Source organism: Phoenix dactylifera, chromosome 10 (genome assembly GCF_051530095.1).
Source record: "Phoenix dactylifera cultivar Ajwa chromosome 10, Ajwa_hap1_PhDact_Kaust_v1.1, whole genome shotgun sequence".
Lineage (NCBI taxonomy): Eukaryota > Viridiplantae > Streptophyta > Magnoliopsida > Arecales > Arecaceae > Phoenix > Phoenix dactylifera.
This window is the reverse complement of record NC_143199.1, coordinates 15,666,733-15,688,232: the sequence shown is the minus strand read 5'-3', so window position 1 is coordinate 15,688,232 and position 21,500 is coordinate 15,666,733.

Genomic DNA, 21,500 nt, shown 5'->3' with positions numbered 1-21,500 from the left:
TTACTTAATGCTGCAGTTGTATGACTAGTACTTAGACCTGCGATGCCTCAGCTATTCACGGTAAGGTTGTTGTATCCATAAGGATCCTTGTGGTGCAAATTGGCTGCAGTAGGTTCACTGTCGGATTAGGGTTGCATCTAGATGGGATCTATCAACCTTGATAGATTAGGAGTAATCCTATGTGATTTATGAGACTAAGTTCGAAAGGCCTTGGCCATGGCAGTTTTGAAAAAGGAGTTTTCCAATCTCGAACATAAGTCAAATAAATTTTGACATATGACTGACGATGGGGTTTGACAAGTTATCCATAACCTCCGTCTTGTCGGGATCTATGAGAGAGGTATTGTATCATACGCTAACTGCACCTAGAGGTTCATCTATTCCGTTCTGCTGGATTGCCACTATATGCTGCTAGGTGTCACTAGTGGATTATGAGACTCGAAGGCATTCACTTGATGATCAAGAACCCTGAAGAGAAGAGTTGAAATTGTTTCAACCCATTGAAAGGAGTTTCAATGATATTGTGATGGTAATCACAATATATCTCACTACCAGACAGAATAGAACCTATGGGGTCACACACATAAGAGGTTTTGATCGTTCCGATAGTTGAATTGCGATTTAGAATCGCAATATATCTTGATTGTCAATTTGATTGATAATTGGTTTAAACTCACTAAGAGTTAGTGAGTTAAAGAAGGAAGATTTGCAATTAGATTGCAATTAAATTTGATTCAATTAGGCTTAACCTTATTGGATAAGGATGGGAAGTCCTAATTGATTAGAACTCCTTATTAGATAAGGAACTTAATTCATAAAGTCCAATTTGGATCCTAATTGGATTAGGATTCACATGAGTCAAATTGGAGGACAAATTGAATCCTAATTGGATTAGGATTCAATTAATTTAGAGGGACCACATATTTCCTAATTAGATTAAGAAATCAAAACATGAAAGGAAGGGAGTATCCCTTCCTTCATGCGGGTGAAGCAAAGAAGGAAAAAAGGAGGGGCGTCCGCCCCTCCTTTCCTTCATGGCTTCCTCACGCCCAAGGAAGGGGTGTCCGCCCCTCCTCTTTCTCCTCTTGGCTTGCCACACGGCGCAAGAAAAAGCCCTGTTGCCTCTTCTTGATTCTCTCCAATCCCTTTTAAGTAAGGGGTTGGGAAGAATTAGGAGGGATGAATCAAGGAAGAATTTTTTGAAATCTTTTTTCTTGTTTAAACTAGGCATGAGATGCCTATAAAAGAAGGAGAGGTGTGAGGGCTGAATAGCATTGGAAGTCCATTGATTTCAGCCGCCCCACCTCTCTTCCTCTTCTTCAGCCGTGAGCAAGAAAAGAAGAAAGAAAAGGCGCGCCCTCTTCTTCCTCTTCCTCCTTCTTCTTCCTCTTAAAACAATTAAGGAGTTGATTGAAAGAGAGAGGAAATCAGCCATCAAAAGCGATCTCTATAAGGGAGCTAGCACCCCGGTGAGATCAAGGTGCTTGGAGCGATCTATCTCGTGTGAATATCTGTAGAGGCCGGATGATTGTGCGGCTTCAGGAGAACCGAATCCATCGATCAACAGATAGCGGTGAAGATCTACCCGCTCAAAGGTAAAGATAGGATCTTTATAATTCTTAATTGTAGATTTGAAATTAATCAAGTTTTTAATTTTAACTTTTTCTTAGATTTCATAATTTTCTATGTTAGAGGACTCAGAATTTTTTTAAAATCTACCTTCCCTAGGACGTTCATATGATGAACGACCTCGCGCGTGTGTTTCCGCTGCGATCGTCGCAACGCGTGCGGGGATAACCCGACAGTGGTATCAGAGCCACATTTTTGGGATTAAGATTAAGATTAATAGGCTTGATTAGGATTTAATTAGTATCTAAATTTTTAAATGTATGCTTGCTGAAATTTTAGATTTTAGCATGCAGATTTTTGTTGTCTTTTCCGATCTTGCATGATTATTTTTAATTACAATAAGATTGCAATAATTAAAAACATGCCTTGCATGATCAAAAATTTTAGTTGGTAGCATGTTTTAATTAAAACTTTCAGATCTGAAATTATATACATGAGATGTATATAATATGACCCATTATGGATTCATGATCATTAAAGGATATTTTTGTTTATGCTTATGCTTAAAAGGAAATTGATATTTGCATTAGATGTATATATATGTTAAGCAATATTTTACATGAGATGTGAATAAAAACCTAAATAGGTTAGGTCATTTATATAAGATGTAAACTTGAACAAATATGTCATTTACATAAGATGTAAACATATAACATATGAAAGGAGTTTCATAGTTGCATAAGATGTGAACAAGGCCTAAACAAATATAACATTTATATAAGATGTAAACCCTAATCGAGACCTAAATAGAACTAAATCTCCTCTTTCAATCATAGTGAAAGATACTTTGAGCTAACTCATTATTGATTAATTGATCAATTGGTGTCTAGAAAAGTATTAAAGGTAGTTACTTAATTAGAACCATGCTCGCACAGAAAGCCTCCCACCTACTTACCTGGCCAATTAGATTAATTATCTATTATGGATGGCTTAATGTTGAAATCACTAGACTGAAAACTTAATATTAAGTCTAGAGGTCTTCCACCATAGTAAAGTTGCTAAGGTCTTACCAGCATTAATTTGTCTTAGCTGGACACAGTGGGCAAGTTGCATCGGAGGACCAAACCTCTCTATTGGCATGAGATGTTGTGAGGGTAAATGTGGGGTTGGGCGCCAATAACTGTTAGGTGAGGACCCAATAACAACTTTACTTCTGCAGAAAATATAGTGGGTCTGACTTAACCAAGAAACGGGATCAATAACTGTTAGGTGAGACCCTTATAACTTGAAGACCAAGTTGGCTACAATTTGCTTAAGAAACATTGTACAAAGATGTCGAGTTACCCCCACACGCGTTGCGACGATCACAGCGGAAAGACACACGAGGTCATTCATCTCATGAACATCCTAAGAAATGTAGATTTCAAAAATTTTCTACAGTTCTCTAACTCAGATTTATGAAATCTAAAGGAAAGATTAAAATTAAAGACAAGATTAATTTTGAGATCTACTACAATTCTTAATTGTAAAGGATTTATAAAGATCTAATCTTTACTTTTGAGCGGGTAGATCTTCACCGCTATCTGATGATCGTTGGATTTAGTTCGTTTGAAGCCGCACAAGCGTCCAATCTCTACGGATATCCCCATGAGGTAGATCATTCCAAGCTCCTTGATCTCACCGGGGTGCTAGCTTCCTTGTAGAGATCGCTTTGATGGCTGATTTTCTCTCCCTTTAATCAACTCCTTGATTACTTTGAGAGGAAGAAGAAGGAGGACGAAGAAGGACAAAGAGGAAGAAGAAGAAGACGCCTCTTCTCTTCTTTCTTTTGCTCACACCAGGGAGGAGAAGGAGGAAGGGGTGGGCGGCTGAATGAAAGCTCCAATGCTTCTATGCCTCACACCTGGCCTCCTTTTATAGGTATTTTATGCCCATACAAATAAGGAATAATCTCAATGATAAATCATTCCTTGATTCATCCCTCCAAATTCTACCACATCCCTTACTTAACTCTATCACACTCCTTACTTAAAAGAGATTGGAGAGAATCTAAGGAATGTGTTTGCGCCATGTGGCAATTCGCATGAACAAGGAGGAGGAGGGGCAGATGCCCCTCCTCTTGGCGTGTGGACCAAAAAGGAAAGGAGGGGCGGACGCCCCTCCTTCCTTCGAACATGTGAGAAGGAGGAAGGGCGGACGCCCCTCCCTGTTTCCTTCTTTGCCTCACATGCATGAAGGAAGGGATCCTTTCCTTCCTTTCATGCATGGGTCTCCTAATCCAATTAGAAATTACATGTTCCCACTTGATCAATTGAATCCTAATCCAATTAGAACCCAATGTGTCCTCCAAATTGATTCATATGAATCCTAATCCAATTAGGATCCAAATTAGACTTCATGAATTAAGTTCCTTATCTAATAAGGAGTTCTAATTAATTAGTCATTCCCATCCTTATCCAATAAGATTAAGCCTAATTTAATTAGGTCCAATTGAATCAATTAAATTACAATTCAATTGTAATTTCTTCTTCTTTAACTCACTAACTCTTAGTGGGTTAAACCAATTGTTAATCAAATTGATAATCATATTAATTGCGATTCTAAATCGCAATCCAACCGTCGGAACGATCAAAACCTCTAATATGTATGACCCCGTAGGTTCTATTCTGTCTGATAGTGAGATATAATATAATCTCTACCATAATATCATTGAAACTCCTTTCAATGGGTTGAAACAATTTCAACTCTTCTCTTAGGGTTCACTGATTACCAAGTGAATGTCTTTGAGTCTCACAATCCACTAGTGACACCTAGCAGCATATAGTGGCAACCCAGCAGAATAGAATAGATGAACCTCTACGTGCAGTTAGCGTATGATACAGTACATCTATTATGGATCCTGACATGATGGAGGTTATGGATAACTCGTCAAATCCTATCGTCTGTCTTATGTCAAATTTATTTGTCTCAAGTTTGAGATTGAAAAACTCTTTCTCCAGAACTGCCCTGACCAAGATCTTTCGAACTCAGTCTCATAAATCACATATGATCACTCCTAATCTATCAAGGTCGATTGATCCCGTCTAGATGCAACCCTAATCCGACAGTAAACTTACTTCAGCCAATCTGCACCACAAGGACCCTTAGGGCCCATGTTTATGTGCTCGTCAAACTATAGCAACCTCACCGTGATTAGCTGATGCATCGCAGGTCTAAGTACTAGTCATACAACTACAGCATCAAGTAAGTCACTGACGAATGGATAGACATCCAAGTGACTTCTTGCTTTGGTCACACTCAGTACCCTTGTTCTCTAACAAGCACTTGCACAATCACTCCAGTGTCTCCACACTGTGGACTTAAGACTCGTCCATCAAGGAAAGTGATCTGTGCACTAATCTCATCGGATCGATCACCGTCCTTCGTGATAATCTATCGATCAGGAACAATTCAAAAATTAACTACCTAATAACACATGTCTTAAATTCTCAACTCTTGAGAATATGTATTTTCATTTTATTAATTCCTAGGATGATTCATGGATACATAATAACATGAATTAACAAAATGCCCAATTTTATTAATTAATAAAAAGATCAAGTACAAATTTCATTCCTGCAGAATAAATACAATGCGTCTGCCAAATTGGCCTTTAGGGCATACTTCTAACAATCTCCCACTTGCACTAAAGCCAATCAGACATATATCTAAGCCCCATCTTCTCAAGATGTGTTTGTCTTCTGTTGACTCAGCTGCTTAGTGAATGAGTCTGCCACGTTATCTGTGGAGTCTACTATCCGCACCTCTACATACTTCTTTTCGAGGTAGTCGCATATCAAATGATATCGCCGCTCTATGTGCTTGGACTTCTGGTGAGAGCTCGGCTCCTTAGTGAAAGTGAATCCTAGGTTCTTCGGTGTTTAGCATGCTGAATTTTTTTTTTTTTTTTTGAAAACCATGGCTGAACCTGATCGGGTTGCCTACGTACCCCTTCATAAGGAAGATCAAGCCATACGTAGTTCTTTTTAAGTTTCAAAAATGCAGCGGAAAAATCGAATCAAACAATTTAATTCATGCATGCTTACAAGATCAAATCTAGAAATCAGCACCTTAAGAACATATAGGATTATGCCGGAATCGTTTAAACAATTATGCTAAAACTTTCATGCATGATTAACTATCAGATTTGAGACTTAAGAACTCTATTCCAATTAATCTTCGAATATCAATCGAATGGATTCTGGAGATAACTCCGTGAGGAGCCCCAAAGGAGGGTAAAACCTCGGGAAATCGAACCTAAACCTTGACTCCAAAATAAAAGATTAATATAGAATTAATACCCTTTATGATGAAAGAAACTTGTAGATCTGATCCTTGACTTCGCAGCCACGCACACGAATGGCCTCTATGAGAAGTACACGCGAAGCCCTAGGTAGATCGTCTTCCGCGGGAGTGCTAGCTTGCGCAGGAACGCTGCAATGGCTGAAGCTTTCTCCTTCTGAACACTCAACTTTTGATTGTTCTTTAAGGAGATGGAGGATGGACGTGAGGAAGAAGGAGAAGAAGGGATGGAGGCCCTCAGAGAATTTTTTCAGATTTTTTTGAAACCTCTAAATATGGTATATCTTGAACCCAAGGCATGGGGGTCTTTTATAGCCAAAAGACCCCACCACGTATCACACCTAATTTAGCCAATTGATTTGGCTGATAAAATCCCCAAAAAATTCTGGTGGTTTAGCAGCTAAGAGGAGATAAACATATCCAAATTTTGTGCATTTTGGATCTCTAAAAGATAGGAATTCATGCATCCAAAGTTCAGCCGCAGACCACCCTATTTCATGTGTCATGCAATCCCTACAAATTAGGAAATTTATCTAAATCTTTCTAGAAAGATTTAAGGTGCCATTTTTATATAAAATATAGCCCCATGCCTCCTCTCTTTCATGCCAATTTTTGGCTAAAAATAAACAGTATAGACATAGGAAATCCTGGGGATAAATCAAGGTATCATTTTTCTCCAAGAAGATAAGGATGGGTTCCTAAAATTTAGGGATTCTTCTTCTTATCCAATTCTGATTATTTGGACTCATAATCCTCATCAAATAAGGTCTTCTAATTGATTTGGATCAAGCCCCATCCAATTGGGTCAAGTTCCATCAATTGGGTCAAGCTCAATCTACTTGGGTTGAACCCAATCCAATTAGGTCAAACCCTGATACAGCCCAAATTGAATCCTATTCAATTTGGCTCAACCTAAGCCCAATTACTCAATCAAATTGAGTTCATTAGCAATATAATTGCTAATTAATCCTCCAATAATTCAATAATTATCTTAATACAACTTTTGCTTTGGATAATTTGTCAATAGAATTGACCAAATTATCCCTGAATGATTCTTAATCATCAATCAACCATTTGATCAACCTAGAAACTTCTATGCGTGTGACCTCATAGGTTCGAACCTAAGCCGGTAGTATAGGAACGTCTTCCTATACTAATCGATGTGACCATCTAGCAATGGTAGCCGACGTCCGGATAGGCCGAATATATGCGAAGCAAATATTCTGGAATCCTGGACTATGGTTACTGTATAATTCAATCCCTTTGACTCCTAATGCCAGGATAACTTAGAGCTCACTGTCAACCCTATAATTAGTACATCCATTATGTGATTAACTTTAGATATCCCGTGGCTCCTCACTGGGATTACCCTGGCCAAGGTTTTGCTAAATTAATCATAAGACATTATCTCTTGTTTCCAGGAGGGGTCAATTCCATCTCGACTCACAACTGACTACGGAAGTACTTGACTGCACCCAGTGACCTTCCGTCACTGAATTAAAAATCCAGGTAATTCGGTACCAAAGTACAATGAGTTGCTTGCTAGTCACAGGTTGCGGTCTCAGGTCAGAGGGCCAAACTTATACCCATATCCACTTGGAACATCTCTTGACAGTAGAGCGTTCCGAAATTGGTCACGTTCAGTGAAATGTACTCTTACACTTCACCTGTGTGGCATACCAGTGTCTCCACACTCCCTGGTTAAGAGGACAACCAACGTATATGTCGCACAACGACCTAATCTCGATAATGTTGTCGTCCTTGTAACAACATATCATTTGGTCGCGAACTAGTTTAAGGACTCGAAGATAAATCCTCCTTTATCATTAATAAGTCCTAAGGACTTCATCATATAAGAGTTCATTTGAAGATGTAAAATGATGAATAATGCCAAAAAATACTTTATTGATTTGTCAATTCATTTACAAAATTCAATCATCAATACGCTGACGATTGATATTTAGGATACAAATCCCAACAACTCCCACTTAGCCTAATGCCAATCGGCACAGTATCTAATACCCATCTTCGACTTGTGTTCGTCGAACTCTTTGATGCCAAGGACTTTGGTAAATGGGTCAGCCAGATTTTCTTTTGTGTCAATCTTCTGAAGATCGATATCCCCTCGATCGATGATCTCTCGAACCAGGTAGTAGCAACGTAGAATATGCTTGGTCCGCTGATGTGCTTTGGGTTCTCTTGCTTGAGCTATGGCCCCAGTATTGTCACAAAATATAGGAACTGAACCATCAATGGAGGGTGTCACTCCAAGCTCGGTGATGAACTTCCGCAACCATACAGCTTCCTTGACGACATCAGATGCTGCGATATATTCTGCTTCACATGTAGAATCTGCCACTGTATGCTGCTTGGAACTCTTCCAGCAGATGACCCCACCCTTAAGAGTGAAGATATATCCTGACACGCTCTTGCTATCATCTTGATCTGACTGAAAACTTGAATCGGTATATCCCTCAAGTTTTAAGTCAGAATCACCATAGACAAGCCACTGATCTTTAGTATTTCTCAAATACTTAAGGATGGTTTTTACAACCTTCCAGTGGTTGCTACCTGGATCAGACTGGTATCTGCTCACTACTCCTAGTGAGTATGCCACGTCTGGTCTAGTACATGTCATGGCATATATTATAGATCCCACTGCCGAAGCATATGGAATTCTATCCATACTCTCTCTTTCTTGAGGGGTTGTGGGACAATCCCTCTTAGAGAGGTTAATTCCATGGCCCATCGGAAGATAGCCTTTCTTGGAATTAATCATACTGAACCTCTTCAGTACAGTATCAATGCATGTGGATTGGGATAATCCAAGCAATCTTCTAGATCTATCTCTATAGATCTTCATCCCTAGGATGTAAGATGCTTCTCCCAAATCCTTCATGGCAAATTGAGATGATAGCCAAACCTTTATTCCTTGTAATGCAGGAATGTCATTCCCGATTAAAAGAATGTCATCCACATATAAAATAAGAAATATGATAACTGAACCATTTGCCCATTTATAAATGCAAGGTTCCTCTTCATTCTTAATGAAGCCATATGATTTGATCACCTTATCAAATCGTATGTTCCAACTCCGTGAAGCTTGCTTTAATCCATAAATAAATTTTGAAGCTTGCACACCTTAGACTCATCTGCAGATATAAAACCTTCAGGTTGCATCATATACACCTCCTCTTCTAAATCTCCATTTAGAAAAGCGGTCTTTACATCCATTTGCCAGATTTCATAATCTAAGTGTGCTGCTATCGCAAGCATAATTCGAATGGATTTGAGCATTGCCATAGGAGAAAACATCTCATCATAGTCAATACCATAACGCTGACGATATCCTTTTGCAACCAGACGGGCTTTATAGGTCTCCACCTTTCCGTCTGCGCCCCGTTTTCTTTTGAAAATCCACTTACACCCTATGGGTTTAATCCCTTCGGGTGGGTTAACTAATGTCCATACATCATTGACCTTCATGGATTCCATTTCAAATTGCATGGTTCCAAGCCATGCATCAGAGTTATGCCTCTACATAGCATCCATATAGGTGATAGGATCCTCATCGTTTTCATCAAGTTCGACAGGATCCCCGTTCCAGACCAAGAAACCATAGTATCTGTCCGGCTGACGTGGTACTCTACCTGATCGCCTTAATGGTGCATCTAAGATGGGTTCTGGGTCTGATCTAATCAAATCCGACTCAATTGGTTTAGTGGATGGTGTCGGATCTTCTACATGTTGAACTTCCCTAAGCTCAACATTAGAGTTTTTAGTTCCTTCACTAAGGAATTCTTTCTCTAAGAAAACAGCTCTATTGCTTACGAACAACTTTTGATCTTCAGCAAAGTAGAAGTAATATCCTTTAGTTTCTTTAGGATAACCAACAAAGAAACATCTGTCAGACTTGGGTTCAAGTTTGTCTATTTTCAAACATTTGACATACGCCGGACACCCCCAAACCCTAAGGTGAGAGAGCATCGGCTTACGTCTAGTCCACATCTCATGTGGTGTTTTATTTACCGACTTACTTGGAACCTTATTTAGAATGTAGCAGGCTGACTCAAGTGCATATCCCCAAAAGGATATGGGCAGACTCGCAAACTCCATCATGGATCGAACCATGTCTAACAGAGTTCGATTTCTCCTTTCTGATACACCGTTATACTGCGGTGTACCAGGAGGAGTCCATTGGAAAAGAATCCTATTCTCTCCCAGATATGTCAAAAACTCATTTGAAAGGTATTCACCCCCTCGATCTGATCGAAGAGTTTTAATACTCTTTCCAGTTTGTTTTTCTACTTCATTACGATACAATTTGAACATTTCAAATGCTTCAGATTTATGTCTCATTAAATAGACATGACCATACCTCGAAAGATCATTTGTAAACGTAATGAAATATGAATACCCACCCCTAACATCTGTGCTCATTGGCCCACATACATCAGAATGTATAAGGGTCAATAAGTCACTGGCTCGTTCATCTTTTCCGGTAAAAGGTGATTTGGTCATCTTACCAGGAAGACATGACTCACAGGTTGTCAATGATTCACAATCATTAACATTGAGGATTCCCTCTTTACTTAACATGTTCATCCTGTTCTTGTTAATATGACCTAGCCTATGATGCCAAAGGTAGACATCCGTGACGTTATCTATTCTAGGGCGCTTATTGGATTTATACATTACATGAACAGGCTGTGACGAAATGTAAATGCCATTACTTAGAATTCCATTCATTACAACAACACCATTCCAAATGACATTGCAATAATCCTTTTTTATTGATATTTCATAACCATTTTTGGCCAAAAGGCCTACAGAAATGACATTCAATAAAAAACTTGGACAATAGTGACAATCACTAAGGACATTTACATAAGAGCTGAATTTAAGATTAAGAATTCCTAAAGCTAGAATTGGAACTGATCTTCCATCTCCAACATTCAGAAATCTTTCTCCTTCTTCAAACCACTCACTGACTTGTAGCTCCTGCAATGAATTGCAAATATTAAAAGGACTACCGGTATCCAATACCCAGGTCGAATTATCACAAATAGAAAAATTGCAAGGTGTTATCATATAAGTACCTTGATTGGCAATTGATTGCCCACTTTTCTTAGGCCGGTTCGGATCGAGCGATGCAATGTAAAGAGGACAGTTTCTCTTCCAATGTCCTTGCTTCTTGCAGAAGAAGCACTCCGCCTTGCTCTGATCAGCCTTTTTATTCTTTTTCTAACTAGGCTAAGCATGGTGCACCTATTTCTTTTGGATTTTATTTTTCTTTTTCCCTTTCTTAAAGGGGCAACCCTTGGATGATCCTCCCACTAAGTTCACCGTCTTCTTAAGAAGTTGGTGATCATTCTCAAACGTCTGTAGTAACCCCAACAATTGGTGATAATTCACGACAGGTTTCGTCATACGAAAATAAGTGAGAAAAGAACGGTATGATCCAGGCAATGAGTTTAGTATGGCATCCTTCCCCAATTGATCATGAAGGAGAAAGCCAAGAGAGCTTAGACGCTCGATCAACTCAATCATGTACAATACATGATCAGTTACCGAGGTCCCATCTTTCATTCGGGCGCTGAAGATGGCACAACTAGTTTTGTGCCTCTCAACGTCGTCAGGAACGCCGAATGATTCATTCAACACTTGAATGATATCTTTCGGCTGCGTATTCTCAAAACGCCTACTAAACTCATCACTAATTGTTGCCAACATGATGCATCGAACAGTGATCCGGTCACTGAGCCACTTCTGATAAGTGTCTCTGGCCGATCTTGATGCATTAACAGCGGGCTGCTAAAGTGCTTGATCTGTTATCACATAAAGGATCCTCTCATGTTCTAGCACTATTTTCAGTTTCCTATGCCAATTATTGAAATTTGGACCAGTCAACTTGTCATTATCCAACAATGAGCGAAGTGACAAATTAGTGGCCATTTCTGCATAAAAAGAAAATTTGGCTATTAGTATATGAATTGACTAAACTCAATAGACTTGGACTTTAGTCTAAAGGTACTCCCACTATTTTATACAAATTGGTAGCCTCTACCTCTAATTCGAAAAATTACTCCTAATTCTTTAGTGGGCACTAGAACCCAATAGATCGCATATAGGCCCGAGTGTGGCTCGGCTAACTCATATGCACCTATTGGTAGGTTCTAAACCAGTTGCTTCACCAAGCAACTTCTAGTGATAATTTTGCCTTAGGTTCTTCGGCAGGCGTGTGGCGCCTCCACCGAATACCCTAGTCAGGTCCAACCATTAAATGATAAGGTTAAGTCTAATCAACTAATAGACGACCAAGCCCGAGTGTGGCTCGGCTCACCTGACCGCCTATTGAAGGTATACTTAACTCATCATATATTGAATGACAATTCCAATGCTTGATAAGTACCAGGCGTGTGGCGCCTCCAATAATTATCAAAACATTGAACCCATTATCACCCAACTTAATGGGAGGCTATGACCTAGTTATCCCCATAACTATTTCATTTTAAGGACCTAATAATTTTAGAGGATTTCATAATTAGGATAGATGAGAAGATCCGGTTAGTCTAATTTCTCCCACTGACTTCATCAAATCAGATTAGACTCAAACCGGTTAAGGAGGCACCTAAATCAGTCAAACTGATTTTCCTTATAGGCATGGGTTAACTCGAATCATTAAGTGATCCAATCAAAATGTGATTGACCATGTCGGCCAGGTAAGTGAGATCGGTGGAAGGGATATGCCATTAACTCGACAAAGACGAATCAGTGCAAGTAGCTCTCAATTAAAAACCACCGGTCAAAACTGCCAAACTTACCTTAGACACCGACTGGTTAATCAATTTCGATTTGATTACTCAAATGACTCGGGCTACACCTCTGAGCCTAAATCAAGTTCCATCTTGGTCTAATCAAAGATATGGACTTGATCCATCTACAACCATTGTAAATTGACCTAGAATTTTCTTGACCTAATCTAGTTACTACTTAATTAGATTTGATCAATTAATTCTATTTGTCCATGTATGATTCTAACCTTAGGTCTAACCCAATCCTAGGAACTTGATTCAAGCTAACCCATATGCCCAAAGAATTATGCAATGTTAATTAATTGAGTTACAATTCTATTTCATAACACTTAATTCTCAATTAAGTTTAGACTTATGAAAGTTTTGATCATTGCATATTTCTTTTTAATTACATATTAATTACATTCTTTCAGTGCTTAAAACATATTTTCAGATCTGAGTTTTTGTAATTAATCACATGTAATCATGTTTAAGTCATTATGTTTTATGTTCATGCATCATATATATATAACAACATGAATTAATACAAACAACATACATCTTATGTATTTGTTTTTTCACTTTTATTTTTAGATCTGATTTATTTATTAAAATCAGAGATCATATGAATTATAAACTTTATTTAGATCTAATCTAAACAATATTATGATTTCAGATTTATTTATGTTACAAATCTTAACACAAACATGCATCATATGTATTCAAAATTTCAGATCTAGTTAATCATGCATAATCAGCAATTAAATCAATCATAAAAATACTTTAGATCTAATCTAAGCATGCTCATGATTTCAGATTTAATTACAAAAATTAAAACATAAAAGTTTAAACATGAACCTGGCTCTGATATGACTGAAAGTGAATCCTAGGTTCTTCGGTGTTTAGCATGCTGAATTTTTTTTTTTTTAAAAAACCATGGCTGAACCTAATCGGGTTGCCTACGTACCCCTTCATAAGAGGGATCAAGCCATACGTAGTTCTTTTTAAGTTTCAAAAATACAGCAGAAAAATCGAATCAAATAATTTAATTCATGCATGCTTACAAGATCAAATATAGAAATCAGCACCTTAAGAACACATAAGATTATGCCGGAATTGTTTAAACAATTATGCTAAAACTTTCATGCATGATTAACTATCAGATCTGAGACTTAAGAACTCTATTCCAATTAATCTCCGAATATTCATCGAATGGATTCTGGAGATAACTCCGTGAGGAGCCCCAAAGGAGGGTAAAACCTCGAGAAATCGGACCTAGACCCTGACTCCAAAATAAAAGATTAATATAGAATTAATACCTTTTATAATGAAAGAAACTTGTGGATCTGATCCTTAACTTCGCAGCCACGTACACGAATGGCCTCTATGAGAAGTACACGCGAAGCCCTAGGTAGATCGTCTTCCGCGGGAGTGCTAGCTCGCGCAGGAATGCTGCAATGGCTGAAGGTTTCTCCTTCTGAACACTCAACCTTCGATTTTTTTTTTAAGAAGATGGAGGATGAATGTGAGGAAGAAGGATAATAAGGGATGGAGGCCCTCAGAGAATTTTTTCAGATTTTTTTGAAATCTCTAAATATGGTATATCTTGAACCCAAGGCATGGGGGTCTTTTATAGCCAAAAGACCCCCCCACGTATCACACCTAATTTAGCCAATTAATTTAGCTGATAAAATCCCCAAAAAATTCTGGTGGTTTGGCAGCTAAGAGGAGATAAACATATCCAAATTTTGTGTATTTTGGATCCCTAAAAGATGGGAATTCATACGTCCAAATTTCAGCCGCAGACCACCCTATTTCATGCGCCATGCAATCCCTATAAATTAGGAAATTCATCTAAATCTTTCTAGAAAGATTTAAGGCACCATTTTTATAGAAAATATAGCCCCATGCCTCCTCTCTTCTCACGCCAAATTTTTGGCCAAAAATAAATACTATAGACATGGGAAATCCTGGGGATAAATCAAGGTGTCATTTTTCTCCAAGAAGATAAGGATGGGTTCCTAAAATTTAGGGATTCTTATCCTTATCCAATTCTGATTATTTGGATTCATAATCCTCATCAAATAAGGTCTTCTAATTGATTTGGATCAAGCCCAATCTAATTGGGTCAAGTTCCATTAATTGGGTCAAGCTCAATCTACTTGGGTTGAACCCAATCCAATTAGGTCAAATCCTGATGCAGCCTAAATTGAATCCTATTCAATTTGGCTCAACCTAAGCCCAATTACTCAATCAAATTGAGTTCATTAGCAATATAATTGCTAATTAATCCTCCAATAATTCAATAATTATTTTAATACAACTTTTGCTTTGGATAATTTGTCAATAGAATTGACCAAATTATCCCTGAATGATTCTTAATCATCAATCAGCCATTTGATCAATCTAGAAACTTCTATGCGTGTGACCTCATAGGTTCGAACCTAAGCCGGTAGTATAGGAACGTCTTCCTATACTAATCGATGTGACCATCTAGCAATGGTAGCCGACGTCCGGATAGGCCGAATATATGCGAAGCAAATATTCTGGAACCCTGGACTATGGTTACTGTATAATTCAATCCCTTTGACTCCTAATGCCAGGATAACTTAGAGCTCACTGTCAACCCTATAATTAGTACAACCATTATGTGATTAACTTTAGATATCCCGTGACTCCTCACTGGGATTACCCTGGCCAAGGTTTTGCTAAATTAATCATAAGACATTATCTCTTGTTTCCAGGAGGGGTCAATTCCATCTCGACTCACAACTGACTACGCAAGTACTTGACTGCACCCAGTGACCTTCCATCACTGAATTAAAAATCTAGGTAGTCCGGTACCAAAGTACAATGAGTTGCCTGCTAGTCACAGGTTGCGGTCTCAGGTTAGAGGGCCAAACTTATACCCATATCCACTCGGAACATCTCTTGACCGTACAGCGTTCCAAAATTGGTCACGTTCAGTGAAATGTACTCCTACACTTCACCTGTGTGGCATACCAGTGTCTCCACACTCCATGGTTAAGAGGACAACCAACGTATATGTCACACAATGACCTAATCTCGATAATGTTGTCGTCCTTGTAACAACATATCATTTGGTCGCAAACTAGTTTAAGGACTCGAAGAAAATCCTCCTTTATCATTAATAAGTCCTAAGGACTTCATCATATAAGAGTTCATTTGAAGATGTAAAATGATGAATAATGCCAAAAAATGCTTTATTGATTTGTCAATTCATTTACAAAATTCAATCATCAATATGCTGACGATTGACATTTAGGATACAAATCCCAACACTTAGCCAGTGCTATGGCGCCATTGTTGTCGCAGTAGAGTGTGATGACATCTGATGATATCACGCCTAACTCTTCAACAATACTTTTATACCAGAATGTTTCCTTTGCAGCTTCAGAGGCGGCAATGTACTCAACTTCTATGGTAGAATTTGCAATGATCTATTATTTAAAACTCTTCCAATTTACCGAACCACCATTGCACAAGAACACATATCCTGATGTAGACTTTCTATCAATAATGTCAGTCATAAAGTCTGAATCTGTGTATCCTTTTACCTTTAATTATGATCCTCCTCCAAAGACCAAGAACATATCCTTAGTTCTTCTTAATTAATTAAGAATGTTCTTCACAGCTGTCCAGTGCTCTTCGCGAGGATTTGATTGATATCTGCTCGTGACACTCACAACATGTGCTATATCAGGTCGTGTACATAGCATGGCATACATGAGGCTTCCTATAGCCGAAACATAAGGGATCTTGCTCATGCGTTGAATCTCTTCAGATGTGTTGGGGCACATCTTCTTTGAGAGATGAATCCCATGCCTAAGGGGTAGCAATCCCCTTTTTGAGTTTTCCATGCTAAATCTCTTCAGCACTTCCTCTATATATATTTTCTGTGATAGGCCATGCATCATTTTAGATCTATGTCTATAGACCTTAATTTCCAAAATATAGGAGGCTTCCCCAAGGTCTTTCATGGAGAATTTCTTAGACAACCAAATCTTGACCGAAGTAAGCATTGGAATATCATTCCCAATTAGGAGAATATCATCCCCGTACAATACGAGAAATACAACAGCCCTCCCACTAACCTTCTTATAAACATATGGTTCCTTTTCGTTTTTGATGAAATCAAACGATTTGATTACATCATTGAAACAAGTGTTCCAACTCTGACATGCTTGCTTTAGTCTATAGATGGACCTTTGTAGCTTGCAGACCTTGTGATCTCCATCACTGGAAGTGAAACCCAAAGGCTACTTCATATAGATAGCTTCATCAAGATATCCATTTAGGAAAGCAGTCTTCACATCCATCTGCCATATTTCATAATCATGAAATGCTGCAATAGCAAGCAATGTTCGAATAGATTTCAGCATAGCTCCAAATGAAAAGGTCTCCTGATAGTCAATGCCTTCGCGCTGGCTATAACCTTTTGCCACTAGCCTTGCTTTATAGGTCTCTATCTTTCCATCCGAACCTATCTCCCTTTTGTAGATCCATTTGCATCCAATAGGTACTATACCTTCTGGTGGATCAACTAAGGTCCAGACTTAGTTGGAATGCATGGAGTTCATCTCTAACTTCATTGCTTCCAGCCATTTCACGGAATCGATGTCTAACATCGCCTCGTTGTAGGTATTGGGATCCTTACAATGATCCCTATTTTCCATGAGGAACACTTCCTCTACTTTCTCTGTAAGCATACCTAAGTACATTTTAGAAGGACGAGAATTTCTACTAGATCTACGAGGTGGAAGAGGTTCTACATGTAGTGGCTCATATTGTTGCCCAGATAGACAACCCAAGAGGGGGGGTGAATTGGGTTTTAAAATAATTTTAACTATTAAAGCGTTTGTGGGTGACTAATTAATGCTTTTTACAAGATGATTAATTAGTTGCTGTGATGTGTATGAAATGAGAGTAATGGTAAGAGACAAGCAATCACAAACACAAAGCTTTTATAGTGGTTCGGAGCTAACCCTTGCTCCTACGTCCGCTCCCCAAGTCTCTCTTGGGAATTCACTATAACCCCTTGGATTACAGCCGGTTGTTTTCCAAGCTCACAACCAAACTTGTTGTTTTACGAGCTCACAACGAACTCGGTCGGTTTTCCCAGGCTCACCGACTAGAACCAACCCCGATTGTTTTCCCGGGATCACAATCGAACCCTTACACGTTGGTTTTACACTCGGCTCACCAACCAACCTCAATACTCTTGATTCAATGCCCCGATTGAACCAAGCAAAGACAAAGGTGTAGATAAAAGAGACAAACAGAAAAATACAGCTTCTCAAAAGCAGATAAATGGCAATATGAACAATAACGAAGTTAAGAGCCCTCAAACGCTTTTAAGTTGGAGAAGAGGAAGGGCTTCTTGAACTTCGGGTCTCCTTTTGAATGTGTAGTCGACTTGAATGCAGGAGAAGGCTCTTTCAATGTTGGGAAGAAGTAGGTGGATGCAGTTAATGCTGCTCTTCCCTCTTTTTCGTTGAAGAACAAGTTGCAGAGATTGAAAGCTTGATTACTTGGAGTGGAATGGTTGTTCTCTACCTTGCTACAGTCCTCTGTGGCTATTTAAACCAACCCCCACAGAAACTAGCCGTTAGAGAGCTTTTTCTGCCCGTTCTGCACACTCTGTGCAGCCTGACAATGTGTTCGTTGGTGGGTTAGAGTCGACTCGCGCGATCAGGAGTCGACTCGGCTGTAGCGGGAGTCGACTCATACTTTTCCGGAGTCGACTCGGCAACTGTTCCAGATTTGAATTAAAGTTGCCTTCGCGACTGGGAGTCGACTCGTCTTGACCCAGAGTCGACTCGCCAACTTCTGGAGCTGACTTGGCTTTCTCGGAGTCGGCTCATCCCATGAAGTCCGTGGACGTATTTTTGAATTTGGTCCACTCGAGTCGACTCGACTGTCCTGGGAGTCGACTCGGCGCTCAGAGCCCGAACTCCCTATCTTCTGTCTTTTGGCTTGTCCAGTCTTGGAGTCGACTCGAGCTTCCTCGGAGTCGACTCGGCTCTAAGTTTCCGAAACTTGATCTTCTGCCCTTTTGATGTGAAGCTGCCTTGGAGTCGACTCTAGCTGTCTGGGAGTCGACTCGAATCTCAGAGGCAGTAACTTGGTCTTCTGTCTTCTTTGTGGTCGCGGAGTCTCGGAGTCGACTCGCGTAATGCGGGAGTCGACTCGAATCTCAGAGTCCAGAATCTGCCCTCTGACTTTTTCTTTGTGTACTGCTGAGAGTCGACTCTTGCTGTCTTTGGAGTCGACCTGCCAACCATCGGAGTCGACTCGCGTTCCACTGGAGTCGACTCGAATCTCAGACCCGAAAACTGCTCTCTGACTTTTTCTTTGTATTCCTCTTGGAGTCGACTCTTACTACCCTGGAGTCGACTCGGTGAACATCGGAGTCGACTCGCACACTTCGGGAGTCGACTCATTGACAGGTTCTGAGTTGAAGCTTTCTGTTCGTCTGTCTGTTCTCAGTCGGAGTCGACTCGTACTGATCCGGAGTCGACTCGAGCTCGTGCCAGTGAACTTGATACGCTTGGAGTCGACTCGTGATACTCTGGAGTCGACTCGAGTCTCAGACTTTGGTTCAAGCTGACTTCTTAACTTATCCAAAAATTATGAACCAAGTCTTGAGACACTTAGACAAGATTTTCACTGAAACACTTAATTGAATTCATTAGTAAACAAGAAATATACTCAAATGCTTTGAGCTCATCAAAATCAAATAGGGTTTTAATCAATCACTCCACAATCTCTCCCTTTTTGATGATGACAAAACATTGAGTATATGTAAAGTGAATTGCACAATAAATAATGAAATAAAATCCATAAATGAATTCAAATGTCTGGTGGTTCAATTTATCCAAGCTTGAAAGGAGTGAAACAATAAATTTCGGAGTTAAAGCTCCCCCTTTCATTTGGAATTATATAAGCCTTCATATCATGCAATCAATTGTTTGGCTTATATATATTTAATGATTTAGCTCTCTTAAAAATTCAGATTCTCCCCCTCAACATATGCATACTACTTTGTTTTGATTCTTTGAATTTCCTTTTAATGCTTTGAAGTTTTTGAACTGAAATTTTGGTTTTTAGAGGGAAAATCTGTCAATTTGTTCTTGAGTAGGATTCAGCTAATCTCCGAATATCCCTTGAATAGATTCTGGAGATTACTCCATTAGGAGCCCCAAAAGAGAGATAATGAGCCTCGAGGTACCGAATCCACTTAGAACAAATTTGTGTGTTTTAAGAGTTTATCTTTTTATTGATTTCCATTGATTCCTTTTACATATTTTATACATATTTTTCCTTTTACATATTTTATACATATTTCTCCTTTTACATATTTTATACATATTTCTTCCCCTTTTACATATTTTATACATATTTCTCCCCCTTTTTGTCATCATATCAAAAAGGAGGTAAACAGAATACACAATCAAACATAGATCAAAAGGCACATTATTGAAGAAAAATGCGGCTACTCATTGTATTAATTTGTATGTAAGTACATTTCAAAATACAATAAGTAACGTAAAGCAATACATGTCAAAGCAAAATACAAAAAGTAGCTACGGTCTCCTCGAGGATGTAGGTCCTCCTCTCGAGGATGTGACTCCTCCTCTCGAGGATGTGGCTCCTCCTCTCGAGGATGTATCTCCTCGAGGCATGCGCTCCACGAGTGATTGGACCGCATTGGTCACGTTCTCTAGCTGGCGAATGATGGCCTGGATGGCCCTGCTCTGTGTCGTATCCAGCTCGAGTACTGACTTCTGCAGTCCATCCAGCTTGTCGATGAGCACATTCGACAAGCGCTCGGCCCCCGCGGTGGTGGTGGACATGTCACGGCCGATGTCATCCCGCATCCGTCGAGTGGTGCTCGTGACCTCACTCATGCTGTGGAACTGGGCTTGGACCAGGAACCGTACATTGTCGATCTCTTCCCGCACATGGGCCGTCATGTCAGTCACGGCTGTCAAGGAAGGGACCAACGCTGACGAAGGTGCAGGAGTGGGAGCAGGCACTGAACCCCGGAGCTCCTGGAGCAGATCTCGGACTATCTCCTGCCGCAGCTCCCGGAGCTGCTCAGACGAGATCCGGACCTCCATAGGCTGAGTGGGTGGAGCTGAGGAGGAGGGTCCGGCGGAGGTGGTAGGAGCAGAAGTGGATGGAAAGTCTGGTACGTCGGGAAAGTCAGAATCGGGCTCAGGACTGGGGGAAGGTCTGGTGGTCTGTGTGGTGATGGATGACTTCCTAACCCAGATCCCCTTTCTCTTCCAAAACGCCATCCTGTGTAGGGTCCCCGCTCGCATGCGATCTGTCCATCGCAATGCCTTAGAGGGTTCCCCCTCAGGAATGGGAATCTCGTACTCCCTGAACAGAAGAGTGAATATCATGCCGTATGGGAGGGTGAGCCTAGGTCTATCTAGGGGCTCACACAGATACCTATAGATGAGTTTGGGGAAGTTGATTGGGGTGTCCTGAAGAATATAAAACATAAGAGCTAGGTCTCTCTCATTTACAAAATCAAATCTCCCTGTCTTAGGGAAGATGGACCTAGACAATATACTCAAGAGGATCCGCACCTCAATCGGAAGTGAGCTAGCAGATACCTCGTCTAGGGGGGACTGAGGTGGATGCCCTAGTACGGCCGTAAGGGCCTCAACCCTGTCCTCGGAGTGTGTGGGAGCCACCCCGACTTGTGGAAGGTGGAGGATGTGGGCAATGAGATCCTCCGTAATGAACAGAGGGACACCGGCT